The following is a 16192-nucleotide window of genomic DNA, read 5'->3' as shown; positions in this document are numbered from 1 at the left end:
TAAAGGATTAGAAAGATGTCACACAGCAGAATCCCACACAGGGTGTTACCTGAGGGAATCTGTGGTAGATTAGATGCCTTACAGTGCTAAAATTCTATATAAACATCTATCATTTTCTTATTAACAGGGCATATCCTATATAGAGATAACATTAGAAATATCTATACATGGATTTTTTTCTGTACCATATAGCACAATCCTGTTTTTTAGTAGTTATTTATTGAACATTGTTTAGCATTGGTTGCTAGATGGGCAACCCTCTAGTTAAAATCAATTACTGACTTTAGAAGCAATCTGGAGTGTTGGTAATGGTCTGTCTCTTGATCTAAGTTAAGATTACATAGATGTGTCCAATTTTTCAAAAACTTCATTAAGCTGTACATTCATGAAATGTGCATTTTCTATATGAATAATATATTTCAATCAAAATAAAGCAAGATAAGAGTCTATGTGATGTATAACCTAATTGAAATAAGTAAAATTGTAGACAATATTGAGGCCACTATTATCTTTAAAGAGTCCTGAGATAAATGTATACAGAAGCCATCAAAAAATTATGAAGTATGCGCACAGTTGTCGAATATTAAAACAATAGTAATTTAGAAAATCTGATAGCTATTAATGTCATTAATTTAACATGAATTGTGATGTAAAAGAAAAATAAAGATTATTGGGGGACTGCAACCAGGTAAAGACTTCATAAAAATTCTGAGGTGCACTTCAGGGCACTTTCAAGGGCTTTTAACTGTGATGTCATTTTTCACATTATGTCTAATTTCATTTCTAAACTTAAGGGCTTTCCTGTCTTTGATTAACTTATCAACCATGATTATGGCCCTTTCATGTCTCACAGATACAGGGAATGCAAACTGCTTTCACTCATAAGAGAGGAAAAAAAGCCCTCTGATATAAAAATATTCACTTTCTTTATGTTTGCTTTCTCTCTAAATTTTATAGTGTCTACCACTTTCCCTTTTAAATTTTCACTTTTAGGCTTTGTTTGTTTCCATTTTTCTTGAGTTCACTATCTCTGTATCTTAGACTTAAAGGTAAAATAAAATGGTTCAAATATTCTAACGCTCAGATCTCATGAGCTCAGATCTCATGAGCTCACCATTGTCACAGTTCACTTAGTTTGAGAACTGTCACAATCTTGTTTCTGCTCTCAAATACCTGAGAGAGAAAAATTTCATCAGAAACTATGGCTCACAATAGCAGTGATTCTCCATGAGAGGCCAAGCCTTCGCGGTTTAAATCTGAAAAAGCATACATGACTTGAGAAAAAAAAAATCATGTGGCTGGTAATTAATTTATATAGATTATACTGTTTATACATAGAGTATACACAGAACATACTATATTCATATTACATACCATAAACACAAAGCACACTTCTAAGACTAACAGTTAAAGCCAGTGTACCCTTTGTAGGTAGCTCAGTCCTTAGTAATTGTACTAAGTATTCACACCTGCTAACAAACCCCCAAGGCAAAGCCACCATCTCTGAAAAAGGAGGAGGAATAAGAAGACAGACTTCAGGGAGAAGGTGGAATCTGATAAGTAGCTCTTGGTCTGAAGTCGACTTTAGCCTCTAACCTCTCTCCTTTTGGAAGAAGGGGTTCTTTCCCTCCTTCAACAGAGATTTCACAGGAGGATATCTCTGCCCCCAGGTTTAGAGGGTGGTGAGCTCCCATAGCCAGTAGCCTACCTGCCCATGATCATATCAATCAGTCAAGAGAGGGGACGCTCGGTCAATTCACTGAGAACCAATTCTCCAAAAGTGATCAAAAATAATTATCCAAAGAATCAAATCATGAACAACTAATTCACTAAATTCATCAAACTTACAAATTTATCAGGGAACTGTGTTAAGGAATATTCTTCTAGAATATATTCTGTGAATATGAATATATTCTTTCATGAATATATTCATGAATATATTTGTCTTAAGTAGGTTCAATAAATGTGAATATATTAGTAGAATTTTAAGGGTTATTCAATTTATCAGAGGCTTAGGGTCACAGGTTCAGTGTTTTAATGAATATATTCATTAAGAATATATTCATGAGGAATATACTTATGAACTAAATCATGCCATGAATATAGTGAAAGAGGATATAGTCAGTGAATTCTTTCATTCACTCACTCAATATTATGGTATAGGTAATGCCCTAGACATTAGGCTTGTATCAAAATCAAAGCTCCTGACCTCACAGAGCATAGATTATTAATACATCTATTGCCTTTAAAGAAGATTAGTCTCTAAAATAAGTTTTTCACAAATACATTTTGTAAATTTTGTGAATTCACCTGCTTCCAAAGGAGATAATCATTAAGTGATGTTGGGGACTCCTACATCACATGCTTATGATTTATTATAAAAATTTTGCACCAGAAGTTCATAATATTGGTTTTTATCAGCCTTTATTTATTATGAACTTTGAAGAAAGTTACATGTGAACATTATAAAACAAATAACTAGTCATTCTGTGGATAACCAGAGCTACTCCCCACTTTGAAAATGAACAAATGAGTAAATCAAGACTCAAAGAGTGAGAGTCCTGCCAATATCAAGCAATAAGTTGCAAAGTTGGAAATAAGACCCAGGGTTGTGGATTTCAAGTCAAAGATTTTTTTCCACTTTCCAGAGCTGCACTTACTATCAGTATTACAACTTTGCATTTTCCAAAATCTGAGTGTTGGTAGCTGGGCTTAACACTGGTTATTAACTCAAATTTCTAAAGTAACAGCAGACACATTGCTATATTTAAAACAGATAGCCAACAAGGACCTACTGTATAGCACAGGGACCTCTGCTCAACATGCTGTAATAACCTAAATGGGAAAAGAATTTGAAGAATAGATACATGTATACGGACAACTGAATCACTTTGCCGACACCTATACAACATTGTTTTAAAAAAAAAAGATATCTTATTTTTCGTTTCATTAGATTTGTATTTTCCAGCAGCATTTTTTAAGCAAATTATGGTACACATATAATACACCTGAGCAACTTCTATGTTAAAGCGTGAAAATAAGGTTAATGTGAGTATAACAGTTATGGTTACTAACTCTTGTTTTTAAGCAATGAATAGCTTCATTCAGTAACACATTAGTCTTTTTTGTGTTAGCTTCCTAAGAAAGAGAACAATGAAGCTGCTTGTGTTAAGCTCTGTGTGGCTTTTAAAAGAGAAAATGTTCTTTCCCAAAGGGCACTACAAAAAAAAAAAAGAACTAAGCCGAACATTGTTATTCTGTGAGAAAGACATCAAAACAAAATGAAACTCTTGCCATTTTAGTGGCCCCGTTTGCATTTTACTGAGCACGACTTCCACCGTGGTCGCTGGAAGAGATGCCTGAATATGAGGCAGATCTGCTGGCGGCTGTCTTACCTCTGTTTTTGTCTCTGAACTGAGCAAAGGCACAAAAGGGCTTCTGTTATTGTTTTCCTGGGCCCAAGTCAGTTGTGTATTTCTTACCAACGAGTTCTCAAAAAGAACTCGAACAAACAGGAATTGGACACTGGGCCCTCTTTTCACTATTGATTTTGTCTGTTTATAAACAGAGGTTTTTCAACGTTGGCCATGTCTCGGCTCAAACAAAAACGTATGGTTACAGGGGGCATAGTTTACAATCAGCTCTGTTCAATGGGAAAACAATCAAACGCTATTTACATCGTTTAAAAAAAGGGAATGGAGGGCTTCCCTGGTGGCGCAGTGATTGAGAGTCCGCCTGCCGATGCAGGGGACACGGGTTCGTGCCCCGGTCCGGGAGGATCCCACGTGCCGCGGAGCGGCTGGGCCCGTGAGCCATGGCCGCTGAGCCTGCGCGTCCGGAGCCTGCGCTCCACAGCGGGAGAGGCCACAACAGTGAGAGGCCCGCGGGCCGCAAAAAAAAAAAAAAAAAGCGGGGGGGGGGGGGGGGAATGATCACTTTGTTTCTGTGTGGCGTTGAATTAGTTCATCGTGCTACATAGGCAGATATTAAGAACAAATCCTATCCCTTTACTCAGGCGGTGCCTGCACCTGTGAGGACAGACCTCTTTCCAACACCTTGTAAATGTTAACATATTCCACTCTGACTAATAAAGCTTAGTAATAACGTCACCGCTGTAAGGACGGCGTCATCAATGATTTCATTCTTAGAGCATTTAAACTGGCGAATTCCCAGGATGGTCTGGTGATGCGGGGAACCCACGGAGAGCTTGTCACCGGCGAAACCCGTTAACAATTCTCGGGAAATAAAAATAGAATCTGGGTAATAAGATAAAGCCTAACCTTTTTTTCTCTTTTCCTTTGCGCCTGGTCTCGTTTCATTCGCTCACAGGGGCCGCGAGCAGAGGCCTCACACCCCGGCACTTCAGAACGCAGTTCCTGGTGAAAAATGGCTGCTGCCCTCACCTCAGTTCTGCGGGCCGTGCGCAGAAGCTCTCAAGATGGCCGCGGCAGCGGGCCTGCACAGAGACGCCACCCCCAGCCCTGGGAGCTGGGTCAGCGAGCAGCCCGCCCCGCCTACCCCGGAAAACTCGGCCCCCTTCCCCTGCGGACAAGATTAAAGCAGCCCCGCCCACAGCCTGGCGGGTGGGGGAGAGCATGTGCTCTTAGAGCACAGCTACCAAACTCAGGCTCGTTTTATTGGTGCGGCACCATGGGGCAGGAGGATCCTTGTTGACTTTGGAAGGTCATTAACAAGCTGACCAGGATTATAAATGAGTAGTGTGTGGTATGAGGGTGGATCTTCTTGGGACTGGTCCACATAGCAACACTAGGAGCCCAATTAGCATGCGTTTTCTTTTTAATTAGGCACTGTATAATTAAAACTATAATTTAGCCCCTATTATGTTATGACAATGAGGTATTAAGAAGGTAGAATAAGTCTCTCCCTCAGGGAAGTTAGATGCTAGATGAAAATGTGTTCTATATGATTATTATAACCTATTGGCATAAATGTAAAGAATAGTGACAATGAAACTTTCAGGATCTGGTGCCTAATTTTATCAAATATTTACTGATGTCTACTATGAGAAAGGCATTCATTTTCATCAAGATTTATCTTCTCTGGTTTGAGTCAATGTTTTAGGAATGAATGACAGTCTCACCTTCAGCTGTTCAAGAAGTTAAATCGTGATCTACTTTTTCCTTTGAAAAGATAATTTTTAATTGAATCATATTTTTAAATATTCATCCTGTGCAGAACTTTTTAATGCATTATCTGAAATTTAAGTATATCTATCACTAATAAATTTATGTACATTATAACATGTTGAAATGTAGATAAGTATTACTAACATATTTGGCATAATATTATAAAGGTTCAGAGTGATTAAATTTGTTGTTAGTTATTTAATCATCTTCATTATAATTCTTATTTCAAGTATATATTTTTGGATGTGTCTAGCAAGCTATGTATAATGATCTATATTCAAGATAGAAGCTAATTATATTTATTGACTCTTACAGTAAAAAACTAAGCTCCATTCTGTTAGAAGGGCAAGGTTATAAAATCCTATAGATGCAAAATTATAAATTTCACTTATTCCTAATTTTAGAATCATTTTTAAGGTAATTGTGCAAGTTTTACTTCTTAACACCTTATGAAAAGATTGAAATACTTTTACAGGATTAATTATAAAACAAAATTTTATTGCTATATTATGGAGAAAATCATCATGCTTTTATTAATTTTCAGTAGGAATGTTTCATTTTCCTTTATAAAAATGAAAATTTCATTCAATATAAAATTGTATAAAATATTGTTTTTCATTTCAGTCATTGAATCACTTGATTTTATACCTACCGAGGTCATGGTTGAGAGAAATGGTAACTTTTTTCTCCTACATTTGTAAGGAGGTGAATGATTAAGGAGGAAATAAGAATGATGCTGCCTCCAAGAAAACACAAATGATTTTACTCATTCAACAGATATATGATTTTTCTGTAGTTACAAATTCTGTTGAATGTAGGGGATAGGGACTATTTGGAACATTATCCTCGACTTTAGAGATACTTACTGACTTTTGGAGGGTACATGTGTGTAAATTAAGTAAATATTGCTTAGTGCTAAAATAAAGAACTGACAGTTAACTTTGGAATGGATGGCTTACTTTCTCTTTTTTTTTCTTTGTTTAATGTTCAACTTATTAAACTCATGAATCTAATACCCCAAACTGAAAATGAATTTTTTCTTGGGGCCTTTAAATATTGATTACAGATTTATTAAGCGTGTCATTTTAAAAAGTTTAAACTAACTGTAATTATATATTTAGAACAGCTGATCCTTTTAAACACTTTGAAACCATAATTCACAAACATATAAAACAAAGGCTACAGAACTTATTGTTATAGTTTCACTTAAATTTACTCTAAAGCATCAATATCATAGGTTTAATGTCTTATTTCTCTTCTTGTTTTTCTATATTTGTTTTTAGATACTCTCAGAGTTTCAGCATTATTAATTTTATTCCTTTCCTTGGGTCATAAAATTCTTAGCAGATCCTGAAGAAAAGATTACCTTATCAGAACTGCCTAGATTGCAGAACTTTGGTTTATTGACTGACTAATTCTTGATCATACTTGTTTCTCTCAAGGTGATTCTAACCCAAACCACCTTTCTATATTAAGCTTTTCTATAAAAGCTTAACTATAAAATTAACTATAATTTTCTGTAGTTAAATTACACCTGTTAATGCCAGTGCGACTATTTCAGGCCTTATCTTATGCGTAGGGTTTTAATTTTGCAACCTAGTATTTATCTCTGACTTTTTTAAAAAAAATATCACTTGGCCATTGTTATATATAACCTATTATCTTGTCATAATCAAGTATTGATTTTTGTGTCTTAGCTTTATAGAGTTACACTTCCCTTATTAGCATTGAGATTTAATCTCTTAGGGATTGAGAGATTAAGTCTGTGTAGTTAAGTGTTCCTCTGTAAGTCATCTGGCAAACGTTGTGGAACCCCCTTTCAGGTTGGTTATTGTGGGTGCCCACCCAAACTGAATAGTCCTTCCTGTTCTTGGCATCTACATTTTCTGGGGCTATTTGACTTACAGTGTCCAGTGTTTATTCTTAACAGATAAAGCAGACATATGACTGGGCTTTATAAACATACAAGATTCATAGAAGAAATATCAAACCCTCTTAAATATTAAAATCAATAAAAAATAAACATGATCTATTATAGTCACTACTTTCTATTACAGTAATCTTTCAGGCAGGCTTCATAATAACTTTTCTATTTTGAGTCATTTTGAATTCATGGTCTTTCACTAAACTCGTCTTGCAAACCATGATGATGATTATGATGGTGATGGTGGTGGTGATGATGATGGTGACGGTGCTTTTGATGCTCAAGTTGTAACTTCATCCTAAGAGATGCATCTTTTTTTAAATAGGCAAGAGTAAACTATAGTGTTTAAGGATGCACATTTGGGTGATAAAACCAAAAAAACAAGAAAGTCATTATTATAAAAGTGAGGATATGAAGAAGGGGAAGGGGGTGTGATCAGAATGAAGCTCGTGGAAGGAGCTTATGGAATAGGTGGCAAAGTTCTATTTTTTGACCTGGGTAAATATTTGATTTGTGTGTGTGTTATATCTGCTCTATTTGTATAATAGTAATTTTATTTAAAAATCTGTCACCTTATGGTCCCTGGGGGGCCCTTTATGTTGACTCCTTTATCCTTTATACACTGCCCCTAAAAAATATGGAACGCTTCACGAATTTGCGTGTCATCCTTGCGCAGGGGCCATGCTAATCTTCTCTGTGTCGTTCCAACTTTAGTATATGTGCTGCCGAAGCGAGCACTGGCTTACTTTCTTTTGAGGGCATTAGGGAGAAGTTTCATGAAAACTTCATGGAAGAGTTTCTATTATTGGAAATGGATGGTAAGGCTACTTGAAATGAAGGGATTGTTAAGAATAAAGGAATGGAAGTTTAGCAGGTTATTTTGTTTGCATGATTTCTGCCCCTTCCTGAGCTCCGTGAACACATAAATGAATATACATATATATATATATATATATATATATATATATATATATATATTCATGAATCCCCAGAGCTAAAATGCTCACTGTATGTTTGCTGAATGGATAAATGGACTACGTGTCCTTCAGTAAGAGCCCTTTGCATGCAGGAGATATGACAAGAGGTGCTGGTTGAAGACAACTCATGAAGGACTCTGAATTTCAAGTTAAGAAGTTTGAACTTCATTCAGAAGAAGTTTATGAAGTGAAGAAGTGGCACAATTAGAGATTTCTTGAGAAGGTAAATCTAGCAGCTCTGGACTGTAAGTAAAACAGAGACTTGTTACAACATCCCCACAATAAAGATGTTTATCATGTGCATGTGCAAAATTTTAAGATAAATTTATATTAATTATACTTAGAAACATGAATTATCTCCACTCAAAACCAAAAATCAGAGGGAGACAACTCAGAAGTTCAAATAGGATTAAGCTAGAACTGTTTTATTCCCATTTCGATACTCCATTCCATGATTTATTTCTGAAAAATTAAACTCATCCAGTCTTATCCTTGCCTCAGTAATGATATGGCCCTTCTGTTTTTTGTCCCCATCTAGCTTTTGCTGCTTTTCTGAATTGCTCTAACATTCGCCAAGGCTTATTATTGTATCTCTCTGAACTCTCCTGCTATTACTATATAAATTGCAATCTGATTTTGAGACAGTCTTAAGTGTTCCTATTTATATTTCAGCTACTCATGCATAAACTTGATTACGAATTGTGTGTACATAGCCATAGTTAGTGAATCCTCAAAACATACTGCAAGCACATCGTATTTCACTCACAGGAACAACAGAATACTGGCTATCACTGGTGTTTTATGAAGATATATTATTGAACCACAAAAAAAATCACGAGATGAATGGTAACAGCACTTGCACTTCATCCCTGAAGGCACTGTGGCACTGTCAGTTAAACACTGGTGAGCACAACTTAGTTCTGATTTCTAACTGCATTGTTGTCGCCACTGGCAACTCTACCTATTATAGGATAAGTGGGTTCTTCCCAGGAAGCCCACAGGGCTAAATTGCATTGCACATTCTGTTCTTATGTATAGCATCTGCGCTTCATTCATTTTTTTTTCTTTGTCAATTGAACTCAGCATTAGAAAGAGTATTTGCTTATAAACCAAATGCATATATAAAAGTATATCAATGCAAAGAAAACCCCAACATAGTCATTAATATTGCAAATCTGTTCTCAAAACACTAGAATAGCTTATGAACTCCCAAACACACTTATATTTTAGTGAAATGTTATGTCGTTACAGTAGAAAACAGTGCTTCAATCTAATGAGTATACAGAGAAAAATTGTATCTATATTAAGACCATTTTTCTCTAATGTGAGCTCCAATATTGGCAGCAAATTTGTGTTTTCATTTGTTTGTGTTTGGAGGCTATGGTCTCTGGAACATAGCTGTGACAGTGGTTGCTTCTCTTAAATCAATTTACTCTATGCCAGGGATAAAGAAGAGTTATTTAACTCAACTTACAAACATTTTATTGGTCTTAATTGGGCTTAGAAATGTGTACTTGGGTTACAGTTCTGTTTAAAAGATGTTGCTCCTCGGGCTTCCCTGGTGGGGCAGTGGTTGAGAGTCCGTCTGCCGATGCAGGGGACACGGGTTCGTGCCCCGGTCCGGGAAGATCCCACATGCCGTGGAGCGGCTAGGCCCATGAGCCATGGCCACTGAGCCTGCGCATCCGGAGCCTGTGCTCCGCAACGGGTGGGGCCACAACAGTGAGAGGCCCGTGTACCGCAAAAAAAAAAAAAAGTATATATATATATATATATATATATATATATATATATATATATATATAAAATAGTCACCCAATTCATAGATCATACAGAACAAAATGAATAAAAACACCCTCTTGTGGTGTCTGCCCTTCTCATCTATGGGACAGGAGGAGCCAGAAAAGAATTTCTGTTAAAGAAGAAGGCGTCTAACAGACGTGTAAATACAAGCTTGCATTTACATGATTTTGAGTACCAGTATAACTGAGCTTTCTGGGCTACATAAGGAATCGTTATTTTTCTCAGACTCTGGAAAGACTGGTCCTGTTGTTATGAAAAACCCTTGAAATAAGGGTCACTTAAGAGTTTACTCTGAAAAACAGTGATATGATGGAAGTGCTAAGTTAAGACAAGGAGATGCCTAAACCCAAACCCAAAATGTTCTATTAATTGGAAATGAGTGTCTTTGGGGGAAAAAAATGCATAGAGAGGCTTGCGTTTGTCACTGTGTCTGTCTAATACTACCCCCTTCCAAAACAGACTTCACCCCGAGTTCGCGCTGAGGGGCGGCCATAGACGGCCATGTTTATACCTCATGAGCTTGCATCGCGGCAGATAGACCAAAAGGCCGCCACTTCTGCCTCTGGCAAATAGGGCCACCACGATGTAGAGCCTGAAGAAGGCACCGGTCACATTTTTTTCTACTTAAATGATCTCCCTGGAGTTAGGCATTCCTCAGCCCAGGCTGCCCATTGACAGTACCCTGCTGAAAATAGATTACCAAAAATGACTTTGCACATAAAACTTCCCCATGTCAAAGATTCCTGGAATCTAACCAGATTCAAAGAGACCGCTTACCCGAGGCATCCCAGCTGAAAGAAGCAGACGTAAAACCTATACTACATACATTTGAGCCTTTTACAGGAGTAGCCTGTGAATCACAAGTGCTGCGATCACCAGGTCATTTGTGTGAAATGCAAACTCTCAGCCTGTACCCTGAGAGGTTCTAATTCCCGAGGTCTACGGTGAGGCCTGTGGGTCATGATGAACAGCCAGGGCTGAGATCCATTGCTGGAGCAGTGCCATCCCATAGAAACATAAAGCAAGCCACAAGACAAGGCGCATTTGCAAGTTTAGATTTTCTGGTAGCCACACTTAATAAAAGGATAAACTGGTGCTTAATTTTAACAATATATTTAATTTAACACAATATATCCAAAACACTCTTTTAACATGCAATGAATATGAAAAAGTTACTAGTGAGATATACTGCACTTTTTTTTTTTCATAGGAAGTCTGAGTTTTTCAAGCACTCCATAGACACATGTGGCCAGCACTAACCTACTGGATAGCGCAGACAGAGAAGGAAGTTGGGATTTTTCTGCTTTCATTAAAGCTATTGTGAGTCCTAAACCAGCCCCAGGCTTGAGTTACCAGAGGCTACATTGGTCTTTGTTATTCTTCCCTCTTACCCCCAAGTCCTGAAACTCTATATCCCTCATCCCTACCACTTTTACCTACTAAATTCCTATCTGTCGTTAAATTTCAGCTCAAATAGAACTTCCTCTTGCTTGGTTGCCCTAGCCTCTCTCATCCCCAACCCTGACACCACGAAAACCAAAATAAACATAGCAAACAAGAATGTTATTATCTATTACAGTTGTCAACTGAAAAAACTGCACAACGTGAGAGCTGTGAGTTAAGTTTATCGGGGGCAAAATGAGGACTATAGCCTGGGATGCAGCAACTCAGAAAGCTCTGAGAAACCACTCTGGAGAGATGACGAAACTGCAACAGAGAGCAGTTGTGTCTTGCTCAAGCTCAAATAACTGGTGGTGGAACTGGAGGTATTTGAACCTCTTAGCGCTGTATTAACAGCAGAGACTCTGAAGTCAAATAGCACTGACAGTTACTCATGTGTGTGACCTTGGGCAAAAAGCTTAATCTCATGGTGACTGTTAGTAAAATGAATTTTTTCTCCCTCCTAGGAAATAAAATATTATGCTGTTTTCTAAAATTAAATAAATCAAGATGCTCAAAACATTAAAAAAAATGTAAACAAAACCCTGGGTACCTAGTTTCCTGTTTCCTTGTTATATACTCTCAGAACACTGTGTATCTTTCATAACACTGTCACGGTTGGCTATACATTTATTCCTGTGGTTGATAATTATTGACTGGCTCCTTCTCCCTGAGGGATGGTACTGTATCTGTATATTGCAGAGGATGTATATTCAAAATAATTATGTCGACTAGGCAAATGAATTCCTAGTTCTTGAAATGAGCCTTGGAAGATTCATACACACACACACACACACACACACACACAGGATATTTCTTTTCCAAACCTTAAGGGCCAGAGGGAAATTTAATGTGAGGCTAACTGAGCTCACTTACGGGACCACCATGAGACTGGACATTGCTAGGAGTTTTCTTCTACGGAGGGAAGCCAGGTAACATTCATTTCTGGTAAATTGCCTCACGAGATCTCAGAAAATAAGGGACCTCAGCCTTGAAGGGTCTAGTAATTTGTTGTGAGTTTTTTCTCATTCTAAATAAAGATTCTACCTTATACTTAATTTTGTTTTTGTAATCCGGTATTCCTTTTTTGTAAAGAGTTCCCCAAACTCCAAATTGTATGACGCTTCATGTTCCACAAAGCCTGGATCTACCCCTGCAGAGAACATAAAAGTTTTAATCCTTTGATCATTTTGTATATGAGGAAAAAATTCAATCCTTTTCCAGAAATTTGGATTCTAATGCTTTGTATTGTAATGACTTTTCTTATCAAAGTGAAGGGTCAGCACCAAGGAGGCTACATACAGGTTAATGGTGCCAGATTTCAGGGGAGAGTGAAGGGGTGTGTGCATGGGGAGAGTGCATCCCACTGCTTCTTTTTTTTTTTTTTTTTTTGCGGTACGAGGGCCTCTCACTGTTGTGGCCTCTCCTGCTGTGGTCGGAGCACAGGCTCCCGACGCGCAGCCCCAGCGGCCACGGCCCACGGGCCCAGCCGCTCCGTGGCACGCGGGATCCTCCCGGACCGGGGCACGAACCCGTATCCCCTGCATCGATCGGCAGGCGGACTCTCAACCACTGCGCCACCAGGGAAGCCCCCCACTGCTTCTTATACAGCCCTAAATACCATTCTGTGAAGACCAGAAAGACCACAGGGCTGACACCAGATTTTCCTTGGGCAAATTGTACTCTCCTTCATTAGGTTAACTTCCCTAGTTAGAACTGAAGATTGGGGGGCTAGGGAAATGAAGATTTGTATAATCGGAAACATATTCAGCAAATACAAAATTTAGGGGAGTACTATCAAAAATTAAGTGCAGGGCTTCCCTGGTGGCGCAGTGGTTGAGAGTCCGCCTGCCGATGCAGGGGACGCGGGTTCGTGCCCTGGTCCGGGTGGATCCTACATGTGGAGCGGCTGGGCCGCTAAGCCTGCACGTCCGGAGCCTGTGCTCCGCAATGGGAGAGGCCACAACTGTGAGAGGCCCGCATAATGCAAAAAAAAAAAAAAAAAAAAAAAAAAAAAAATTAAGTGCAGCTTGCATGGTGTTCACTCATTCACACAATAACTGAATTCCTATGCAATACAAACAGTACGGTAAGTGCTGGGGGTATAATAGGAGGCGAATGGATCCCGTCCCTGCCCTCAGCAAGTCTAGAGTCAGAGAAAGTATCACTATTACAGGAGTTCAGAACAACAACAAAATGATAACCCTGGTTGGTGTGGTTAGGTAAGGCTTTATATAGAGGGTAAATCTTGAAATATATTTGCAAGGAGAGGAAAAATGTGTACAGTAAACATGAAAGGAAACAAGATCCTAGGGGAGGACATCACCATCAGAATTAAATTAATAAAATAATCTTACCATTTTCTCTATCATTCATTGTGTGTCATCCAATGATACCAAATAATAGGACATCATTAATAATGTTTCTATTACCTTTATTGTTATCTTTTAAATAAATGTCCATGCTTTTTTTTTAAACTTTATTTGTTGCAATTTTTGAAGTATTACAGGAATATGTAATGTTCCTAGACTTAATAAATATAATTTTTATAGCAGGAATAGGCTTAGCAATGTGAAAAGCATGCTGCCTGGACTACCGTAACGCACACATTTATTCTAAATAAGCTTCATGTCTCCTCCTCTTGGCCTGATTACCAGGAACCTGGGAATGAGATGAGCAGGAAAGTCAGGAGGCCATAGAAAATCTGCTGTTGAAAGCGAAGCTTAAGTAGAGATGAGTTTGATGTGTAGCCTCGCATGCCCCTGTTAATCCTCACTCTTGTCACTTTAATTTCGAATCATCTCTTCTTTTTACCATTTAACCATCATGCTATCCTAGACTGCTAAATAGCTTTTGCTGGAGAAAATGAAATACTATTCTCTAATCTTTAGAGATGTAACACAGGAATACACAACAAACAAAACAGATAAGTTAGAAACTTAAAGAACTAAAGTTAGAAACTGAATTTTGCTTATGATAAATGACTCAATAAAAGAGAGTATAAAAAACAACTGTTGTAACTACTCCCAGACCCCCAGTTCTGCCATAAAAATAATAATTAAATCCAACAATAGGCTCAAAATCCCATTTTATTCACTGTAATAATAGATAGGGTTTTTAAATCATTTTTATGAAAGCACAAATTTCTCAGTGAATAGAACGCTGCAGAATTGCTCTTAGGCTGCCGAAGTATCCTAGCAGGACTGTGTTCTTTGTAGTACTGGTCTCAGAGTACTCAGATACCTGGAGCTCGTGCAGCATGGAGATGGTTACCTACCAAAGACCCCAGTGCTGTTTCACCTGCCCGGGTCGCTGAGGATGATACATCATGCAGGAAAATGACTAAATCAGGCCTCTACAACTTTTTTGCACAATTGAAAATATAAAAAAGGTGGCCTACTGGCCTCATAACTTGGTCAATTGAAAACACATTTGCGAACACTAGAAAGTAGTGACCCTTATTCTGGGTGTTCACAGCCCTGCTTGGCAGGGGCTCAATTTCAACTCTCGCTTACCCCTTACCAGAGAGTTCTTGTGCAGTGAACTACCTGTGCAACTGTAAGGGTGAACTCAGTCTCAATTGCCTAAGAGATGGTGCCCTTTCTATAAGCCAAAGACATGTCTCCTCAGAAGTTTATTGCACTTTGCAGAATTCTCGATAAATGATCACCTTCTATCTAGAATTTGAAACCTCTGTCTAGAAAATGCAGCGTTTCTTTATTTTTCTGGATCTCAAGATGTCTCAGAACTGCTTAGGAGCAATGGCATAATCAAGCAGGGGGACATTGTTGAATCTATAGCTCTGTTGAGGTTCTGATGCTCTAACACGTCCTGTTTCAGGCTGCCATGCGATTGTGATTGGCATTTTTGCGATTCCTGCCGTAGGGTTTCTTACAGCGGTAAGGGTTCTGTGCAACTGCTCCAGGCTGGCCACTTTGGAAGTTCCCCAGGTATAAGTCTGGTGGTCTGACCTGTGCTGGTGGGAACCAGTGAGTGATGGCTGCTCTTGCCATGGCTCATCCACGCCTGTTTGGCACTCCTTATCCACAATCCCTCAACTTCTTAAAATGTTTTCCCTCCCCACTTGAAACTGTGGGATCTTTTTTCCCCCTCCCTACCTCATCCTACCATTCTACCCAACTTTGTCATGGAGGAGAATGGACAAAAAAAAAAACCCCCAAATCCTCATTTACGCAAAGTATTTGTATTTCAAAAGTTGCTTAAAAATACTTCCTACAATAAATATCTAGTTGTAAACTTCCATGCTTCTTTGGGCAAACAGTTTTGGATGAGAGTGTGCTTTTCCTAAGAGCCTCATATAACAATATGAAAGCACGAGAAGATTCAGGCTCTGCCCGAGGTCTCTCTTATTTTGTGTCATCATCTTACATGTCTCTACTTCCTCTGCTTCTATTTTCCTTAACTTTAGCCTTTTAAAAAATAGAGTAGGTTCACCCCACCTCTGTCTGTCCCTGTCATATAAATGTCAACCAAATAAAGTAAATTCATTGCTTATATCTATAAAGCTTCCCAGGTTGGAATCCAGAGGCCTCACTGACCTCTGGGATCAAGCAAACCATTTCTCTTTGAGTCATGGGTGCCTCAGGTTTGCTAGATGCTATGTCTCCAAAGACTCAAACAAATACACACACTCTCTCTCCCTTGTATGTCTTACTTGCAAATTGTTTTTTCATTTTATTCGAAGTGATTCCCCAAAGAATGAAATAGATTTTAGATTGTTTTTTAGGGGGATAGAGAAATGAGAGAGAAGGTCATTTAAATATCAAAGTATCCGTATGTATGACTCAAGCTAAATTGAAGGAACTGTGTGTATGGTTTCTATACTGTAACAGCATGAGGACCCTTAGCCTATTTCACTTCTTCTGGGTACAGCACCCTCA

General features: G+C 38.4%; 1 protein-coding gene and 1 non-coding gene across 2 annotated transcripts in view; both read right to left on the bottom strand.

Annotated features, from left to right (window-relative positions):
* Positions 1 to 16192, bottom strand: part of CNTNAP2 (contactin associated protein 2) — a 1416746-nt gene that overhangs the window by 972987 nt on the left and 427567 nt on the right. The gene's annotated exons all lie outside the window — the stretch shown is intronic.
* LOC132431407 (U6 spliceosomal RNA) lies at positions 7703 to 7809 on the bottom strand. The gene has a single exon (XR_009520714.1). It is a non-coding gene; the product is annotated as a U6 spliceosomal RNA (small nuclear RNA).

Source organism: Delphinus delphis, chromosome 9 (genome assembly GCF_949987515.2).
Source record: "Delphinus delphis chromosome 9, mDelDel1.2, whole genome shotgun sequence".
NCBI classification, from domain to species: Eukaryota; Metazoa; Chordata; class Mammalia; order Artiodactyla; family Delphinidae; genus Delphinus; species Delphinus delphis.
Note: the sequence above shows the minus strand (reverse complement) of the source record. Positions and strands in the feature narration are given on the sequence as shown.